Here is an 8,675-nt window from a genome sequence, read left to right on the forward strand (position 1 = left end):
AATGTTCTAAGAGGGCCTGAAAAGAATGTATATTCTGCTACCATTGAGTAGAGTGCTCTATAATGATGAGTTAGGTCAAATAGGAGGATGTGTATCCCTACTTATTTTCATTGAGTTCTATTTCTCATTTTAACTCTTATTTTTTCCATATATTTTGATTATCTATTGATTGATAGATACATATATAATTATAATTGTTACAACTTCACATATTGACCCTTTTAAATATTCTTTTTCTTTTTTTTTCAATAGAGATGGAGTCTCGCTATGTTGGCCAGCTTGGTTTTGAATTCCTGGCCTCAAGCAATCCTCCCACCTCAGCCTCCCAAAGTGCTGAGATTACAGGAGTGAGCCACTGTGCCCAGATAATTCACCTGTTTATTCTTGTGAAATGTCCCTCTTTTTTTTTTTTTTTTTTTTGAGACAGAGTTTTCGCTCTTGTTGCCCAGGCTGGAGTGCAATGGTGTGATCTCAGCTCACTGCAACCTCTGCCTCCCGGGTTCAAGCGATTCTCCTGTCTCAACCTCCCAAGTAGCTGGGATTACAGGCGCATGCCACCACACCTGGCTAATTTTTGTATTTTTAGTAGAGTTGGGGTTTCATCGTATTGGCCAGGCTGGTCTCTAACTCCTGACCTCAGGTGATCCGCCCGCTTCTGCCTCCCAAAGTGCTGGGTTCACAGGCGTGAACCACCGTGTCCAGCCAAAATGTCCCTCTTTGTTTCTAGTATCGTTGCTTAGCTTAAAGTCTATTTTGTCTAATATGAATATAGCCACTCCAGCTCTCTTTTGGTTATTGTTTGCATGGTATATTTTCTTTCATCCTTTTACTTTCTGAGAAAGTCTTGATTTCTCCTTTGCTTTAAGGATTATTTCACAGGATACAGAATTGTAAGTTGGTGGGGTTTTTTTTTCTCTCAATACTTTTTTTTGTGTTTGAGACGGAGTCTCGCTCTGTTGCCCAGGTTGGAGTGCAGTGGTGCAATCTCCACTCACTGCAAACTCCACCTCCCAGGTTCACACCATTCTCCTGCATCAGCCTCCCCAGTAGCTGGAGGCTACAGGCGCCCACCACCATGCCCGGCTAATTGTTTTTGTATTTCTGGTAGAGATGGGGTTTCACCGTGTTAGCCAGGATTGTCTCAATCTCCTGACCTCTGATCCGCCTGCCTCGGCCTCCCAAAGTGCTGGGATTACAAAGGTGACCCACCCGGCCCGGCCCTCTCAATTTCACTTCACCCTCTTTTTGCTTGCATGGCTTCTGATGAAAAGTTGGATGTAATTCTTTTCTTTGCTCCCCTACAGGTAAGGTGTTCCCTGCCCCCTCCCCTGATTTCTTTCAGTATTTTTCTTTTTTCTTTTTCTTTGAGATAGGAGCTCACTGTGTTGCCCAGGCTGGTGTCAAACTCCTGGGCTCAAGCAATTCTCCCCACTCAGCCTCCCGAGTAGCTGGGATTACAGGTGTGAGCCACCACACCTGCTAGCATTTCTCTTTATCTTTGATTTTCTGTCATTTGGCAATGATATGCCTCAGTATAGTTTTTCTGGCATTTATCCTGCTTGTGTTCTCTGAGCTTCCTAGATCTGTGGTTTTGAATCTAACATTAATTTGGGGAAATTCCCAGTAATTATTGTTTCAAATATTTCTTCTGATCATTTTTCTGTTTCTTCTCCTGGTATTCCCATATGTGTATAATTCTCCCACAGTTCTTGAATATTCTGGGGTTGGTTTTTCAGTCTTTTTTCTCTTTGCTTTTCAACTTTGGGGATTTTTTACTGAGCTATCCTCAAATGCAGAGATTCCTCAGCTGTGTCTAGTTTACTAATAAGTCCATTAAAGGCGTTCTTCATTTCTGTTACATAGCATTTATTTTTTATCATTTCTTAAAATTTCCATTTCTCTGCCTACATTGCACACCTGTTCTTGCATGCCTATCTACTTTATCCATTGGATCCCTTAGAATATTAATCAGAGTTGTTTTAAATTCCTAGTCTGACAATTCCAACATCCTTGCCATCTCAGCCTGATTTTGATGCTTGCTCTGTCGCTTCAAACTGTGTTTTTGCTTCGTAGTATGTCTTGTGATTTTTTTCTTGCTAGCCAAACACGATATACTGGGTAAAAGGAACAGCTGTACATCGGCCTTGAGTGATGTGGTGGTGGGGTGTGGGGGAGGGGGAGTATTCTGTGTTCCCATGATTAGGTGTCAGCCTTGCAGTGAGCCTGTGCCTCTGGCCTGTGAACTTTACACATGTTTCTCGGTTCACCTGCCTCCCCATTTAGTGAGACAGGCTGGCTAGAATGGGCTGGGGTTGGGTATTTCCCATGCTCCATGTTGAAGGCTAGAGCCAGCAAGTTGGATATTTACTCTTTGCCCAGGTCAGTCAGGCTCTGATAAAACCCCAGCAGGTTAGACTCTAGTTAATTAGTTTCCCCTAAGGGTAGACCTCATTAAGAAAAACCAAATACTCTGTTTACAGTCATACCTTGATTAATGATGGGGATACATTCTGAGAAATGTATCATTAGGTGATTTCATTATTGTGGAATCATCATAGAGTGAATTTCCACAAACCGAGATGGTATCGCCTACTACGCACCTGTATGCTATATGGTATAGCCTGTTGCTCCTAGGCTACAAACCTCACAGAATGTTACTGTATTGAATGCCATAGACAATTGTAAGACAATGGTGAGTATTTATGCATCTAAACATAGAAAAGGTACAGTGAGGCCGGGCACAGTGGCTCACGCCTGTAATCCCAGCACTTTGGGAGGCCGAGAGTGGATCACCAGAGGTCAGGAATTCGAGACCAGCCTGGCCAACATGATGAAACCCCATCTCTACTAAAAATACAAAAATTAGCTGGGCGTAGTGGAGGCACCTGTAATCCCAGCTACTCGGTAGGCTGAGGCAGGAGAATCGCTTGAACCCAGGAGGCGGAGGTTGCAGTGAGCCGAGATCATACCATTGCACTCCAGCCTAGGTGATAAGAGTGAAACTTCGTCTAAAAAAAAAAATAAAGTGAAAATACAATATTAGCATCTTTTATTTTCTAATTTTTATTTTTATTTTTTTAGAGATGAGGGTCTCACTATGTTGGCCTTGAACTCCTGGCTTCAAGCAATCCTCCCGCCTCAGCCTTCCGAAGTGCTAGGATTACAGGTGTGAGCCACCATGCCCAGCCAATATTAGCATCTCATGGGACCACCATCATATATGCCCAAAATGTTATGTGGTACGTTACTGTGTGTCAAAATGGTTCCTTTCCCCCTCCCCCTGCAGGAAGCATGAGGGCATTTTTCTCTAATATTTACTGTAGAACCTAGTTGAGCTCCCAGAGGTAAAACTCACAAAAATAAGGGAGCCCCCACTCCATGACTGGAACCCACTGGAGTTTTTGGGATTTTTTGTGTTTTCTTTGTTTGTTTGTTTTTCAGAGACAAGGTCTTGCTCTGCTGCCCAGGCTGGAGTGCTGTGATGCGATCACAGCTCACTGCAACCTCAAACTCCTGGGCTCCAGCAATCCTCAGCCTCCGCCTCCCTCCTGAGTAGCTAGGACCACAGGCACGTGCCACCACTCCTGGCTAGTTTAATTTTCAGTAGAGACAAGGTCTTGCTATGTTGCCCAGGTTGGTCTCAAACTTCTACTCCTGGGCTCAAGTGATCCTCCTACCTTGGCCTCCCAAAGTGTTGGGATTATAGGCGTGAACCACCGTGCCCAGTCCCCTGGAGGTTTCGACTCTCAGGCTCCTGCACACTGACCATCCTGTAGCTCATTACTTACAATTTAGGTTTCCCTTCCTGGGTGCTGGTTCCTGTGGCCATTTCAGCTCATGGGTTGCTGCTCCGGTAAGTTGTGATTCTCTGTATTTGCCTGCCTATCTCTCCAAGTGTGGGGGCAGCGATTTGCCCTGTGACCTCACTTCTCTTATGCATCTAAGAAGAGTTGATTTTTCAGTTTGTCCAGCTTTTTACTTGTTGTTAGTATAGAGTGGTGACTGCCGAGCTCCTTGCGTGCCAGACCAGAAACCTGACATCCTCTATTCAGCTTTTTATTCTTAGTGCTTTTTTTTTTTTTTTTTGAGACGGAGTTTCACTCTTGTCACCCAGGCTGGAGTGCAATGGCGCGATCGCAGCTCACTGCAACCTCTGCCGCCCAGCTTTACGTGATTCTCCTGCCTCAGCCTCCCCGGCAGGTGGGATTACAGGTGTTAGTCATCACGCCTGTCTAATTTTTGGATTTTTAGTAGAGATGGGGTTTCACCATGTTGGCCAGGCTGGTCTCAAACTCCTGACCTCAGGTGATCCACCCACCTTGGCTTCCCAAAGTGCTAGGATTACAGGCACGAGCCACCGCGCCCAGCCGTTTTTAGTCTGACTTCTAAGCCTTACTATCAAGTTCCTAGTTCCCTGCCCCAGTGGCAATCACTGTAACCAATTGCTTGCATTTTATTCAAGGGATATTCCATGTAGATTCACTCATGTGTCTGTGAGCGTGTACGTGTGTGTATGTGTGTATGTATGTGTATGTATGTGTGTATGTATATGTGTTGTGTGTATGTGTGTGTGTGTCTATGTGTTGTATGTGTATGTGTGTGTATGTGTGTGTGTCTATGTGTTGTGTGTGTATGTATGTGTGTGTGTATGTGTGTGTGTGTGTGTATGTGTTGTGTGCACATATCACTCCTTTTTGTACAAAGGATAATATACTGCCACACGTAGCTTTTCCTCTTGCATTTTCACTCAACAATGTATTTTGGAGATTATTCCATATCAGTACTGATGAGCTGTCTCATTTTTTAAGCCTGATAATTTTGAACTTTGAAATAATACCAGGCCGGATGTGGTGGCTCACACCTGTAATGCCAGCACTTTGGGAGGCTGAGGTGGGCCGATCACTTGAGACCAGTCTGGCCAACATGGAGAAGCCCCATCTCTATCAAAAAATACAAAAATTAGCTGGGAGTGGTGATGTGCACCTGTAGTCCCAGCTACTTGGGAGGCTGAGGCATGAGAATTGCTTGAACCTGTGAGGTGGAGGTTGCAGTGAGCCAAGATCATGCACTGCACTGCAGCCTGGGTGACAGAGTAAGACCCTGTCTCAAAAAAAAAAGGGGGGTCCGGGAGTGCTGGCTCATGCCCGTAATCCCAGCACTTTGGGAGGCCAAGGCAGGTGGATCACCTGAGGTCGGGAGTTCAAGGCCTACTTGGTAAAACCCCATCTCTAATAAAAATACAAAAAATTGGCCGAGCATGGTGGCTCACGCCTGTAATCCCAGCACTTTGGGAGGCTGAGGCGGGCGGATCACCTGAGGTCAGGAGTTTGAGACCAGCCTGACCAACATGAAAAAACCCCGTCTCTACTAAAAATACAAAACTACCCGGGTGTGGTGGTACATGCCTATAATCTCAGCTACTTGGGAGGCTGGGGCAGGGGAATTGCTTGAACCTGGGAGGCGGAGGTTGCGGTGAGCCAAGATCGAGCCATTGCATTTCAGCCCGGGCAACAAGAGTGAAACTCCATCCCCCCCGAAAAAAAATACAAAAAATACAAAAAATTAGCCAGACATGGTGGCAGATACCTGTAATTCCAGCTACTTGGGAGGCTGAGGCAGGAGAATTGCTTGAACCTGGGAGATGGAGGTTGCAGTGAGCCAATATTGTGCCATTGCATTCCAGCCTGGGCAACAGAGCGAGACTCTGTCTCAAAAAAAAAAAAAAAAAAAAAAAAAAGGAAAAAAAAGAAAAAAGAAATAATACCAGGCTTAAAAGTAAAGTTGCACAATTAGTACAAAGAATTCCTGTATACCCTCTCCATAGCTTCCCCAACGTGCTCATATCATAGATAACCATAGGACAAGGATCAAAATAAGGAAATTGGCATTGACACAGTACTATTCAGCAATCTACTGACCCTATTCAAATATTTCCAGTTATCTCACTAGTGATCCTTTTCTTTTTTCTTTTTTTCTCTTTTTCTTTTTTTTTTTTCCGAGATGTAGTCTTGCTCCATTGCCCAGGCTGGAGTGCCATGGCACAATCTCGGCTCACTGCAACCTCCATCTCCTGGGTTCAAGCGGTTCTTCTGCCTCAGCCTCCCAAGTACCTGGAACAACAGATGCGCCCCACCACACCCGGCTAATTTTTGTATTTTTAGTAGAGACGGGGTTTCACCATATTGGCCAGGCTGGTCTCGAACTCCTGACCTTGTGATCTGCCCACCTTGGCCTCCCAAAGTGCTGGGGTTGCAGGTGTGAGCCACCGCACTCAGCCACTAGTGATCTTTTTCTGGTCCAGGATCAAATCCAGGATCATATATTGCATTTAGTTTTCCAACTTCCTTAGATTTCTCCAGTCTGGAAGACTTCCTCTGTCTTTTTTTTTTTTTTTCATTCATGATCTTGACATTTTTGAAGAGCATTGTTTCATAATTTATAGACTGTCTCTCAGTTTGGGTTTGTGTTTCCTCATGGTTAAATCCCGGTTGTGTGTGTGCATGTGTGTGTGTTTTAGAGTTGGAGTCTCTTCACGGTGTCATCCAGGCTGAAATGCAGTAACACTCTGTCTCAATAAATAAATAAATAAAAGCATCTTGAGAGACTGTAAATATCCTGTTTCCATCATGCATTTACCCACTAATTTTAGCATCCATTGATAATCTTTTCCTTTTTTTCTGTTTGGGCTGCTCTAGCAAAATACCATAAATTGCATGGCTTATGAACAAAATTTATTTCTCACAGTTCTGGAGGCTGGGACGTCCAAGATCAGATTCAGTGTCTAGTTTATAGATGGCACCTTCTATCTGTGTCCTCATGTGGCCTAAGGAGTAAGGCAGCTCTCTGGTGTCTCTTTTTTTTTTTTTTTTTTGATACGGGGTTTCGCTCTTGTCACCTAGGCTGGGGGCAGTGGCATAATCTTGGCTCATTGCAACCTCCACCTCCCAGGTTCAAGCGATTCTCCTGCCTCAACCTCCCAAGTAGCTGAGATTATAGGTGCCTGCCACCACACCCAGCTAATTTTTGTGTTTTTAGTAGAGGTGGGGGTTTCACCATGTTGGTCAGGTTGGTCTTGAACCCCTAACCTCAGGTGATCCACCCACCTTGGCCTCCCAAAGTGCTGGGATTACAGGTGTGAGCCACCAAGCCAAGCCTGGGGTCTCTTTTGTAAGAGCACTAATCTCATTCACAAGGGCTCCACCCTCATGACCTAATCACCTCCCAAAACCCCACCTTCTAATATCATCTTATTGATATTGGTGATTAGGTTTCAAAGTATGAATTTTGGAGGGACACAAACATTCAGAGCATTCTGTTTTCTTTCTTTTTTTTTTTTTTAGACAATGTCTCGCTCTGTCACCCAGGCTGGAGTGCAGTGGTGCTACTTTAGCTCACTGCAACCTTTGCTTTCCAGGTTCAAGTGATTCTTGTGCCTCAGCCTCCCAAATAGCTGGGATTACAGGTGCGTGCCACCACACCTGGCTAATTTTTTTTTTTTTTTTTTTGAGACAGAGTCTCGCTGTCACCCAGGCTGGAGTGCAGTGGCGCGATCTTGGCTCACTGCAGGCTCCGCCCCCCGGGGTTCACGCCATTCTCCTGCCTCAGCCTCCCGAGTAGCTGGGACTACAGGCACCCGCCACCTCGCCCGGCTAATTTTTTGTATTTTTAGTAGAGACGGGGTTTCACTGTGTTAGCCAGGATGGTCTCGATCTCCTGACCTCGTGATCTGCCCACCTCGGCCTCCCAAAGTGTTGGGATTACAGGTGTAAGCCACCGCACCCGGCCCTAATTTTTTTTTTATTTTTAGTAGAGATGGGGTTTCATCATTTTGGCCAGGCTGGTCTTGAACTCCTGACCTCAACTGATCCTCCGGCCTTGGCCTCCCAAAGTGCTGAGATTACAAGCATGAGCCACTGCGCCTGGCATAAGAAATAATTAAAAGTGAGCTCTCTTGTAAACATTTTCCAGGCAAAAAATCAGATCAAAACCAGCCTCTAGAATTCACCGTGTGCTTTCTCCCTCCTCTTGACTTGGAGCTACGACACAGTCTAATGACTGTGCCACATTAGAGGGACAACATTTGTCCAAAGAGGCACAAATCATTTTCTTGGGCTCAGAGGCACTCCCTCACTTCCAAATTTGATAAAAATTGCATGTCTCCTGACAGTCATTCAAACACCATAACGTTGCCCTAACTCTCTTTTGCTTTCAAGCCTTTTCTAATGACTATTTTCAGATGCCTAGATCCGCTTGTCCTACAATCTGATTTCACATCCCTAAAAATAGCTTCCTTTTATGTTTTATCCTGGCTTTTCAGATCTCCCCAGTGGTCTCTCATCTGAGCTTTCGCCTTCTGCCTAATTACCTCTGCCCTGGAACCTCTTCCAGGCGAATCTCTCTTCTCATAGTGCAAACGTTGACCCACTTCAATGCCCATGAATACCTTTTTCCAACTCTGGCCAGACAGAGATACTCTCAAAACCATATGGAAGTGGTTATAGGCATTTTTGTCATGCTTCCCTACTCCCAAATGTACCTCCTACTCAGAGAAATGCTGTCCTAGAATTACACCACTGAGGGTTATTCCCTTCAGTCCTGAAGGCCTTTTGACCTTTCTGCGTTTTGGTTACAGGTCTCATACACCTGAGAGTGTAAAGATCATGCCTGTAATCCGA

Source organism: Nomascus leucogenys, chromosome 3, assembly GCF_006542625.1.
Source record: "Nomascus leucogenys isolate Asia chromosome 3, Asia_NLE_v1, whole genome shotgun sequence".
Taxonomy (NCBI): domain Eukaryota; kingdom Metazoa; phylum Chordata; class Mammalia; order Primates; family Hylobatidae; genus Nomascus; species Nomascus leucogenys.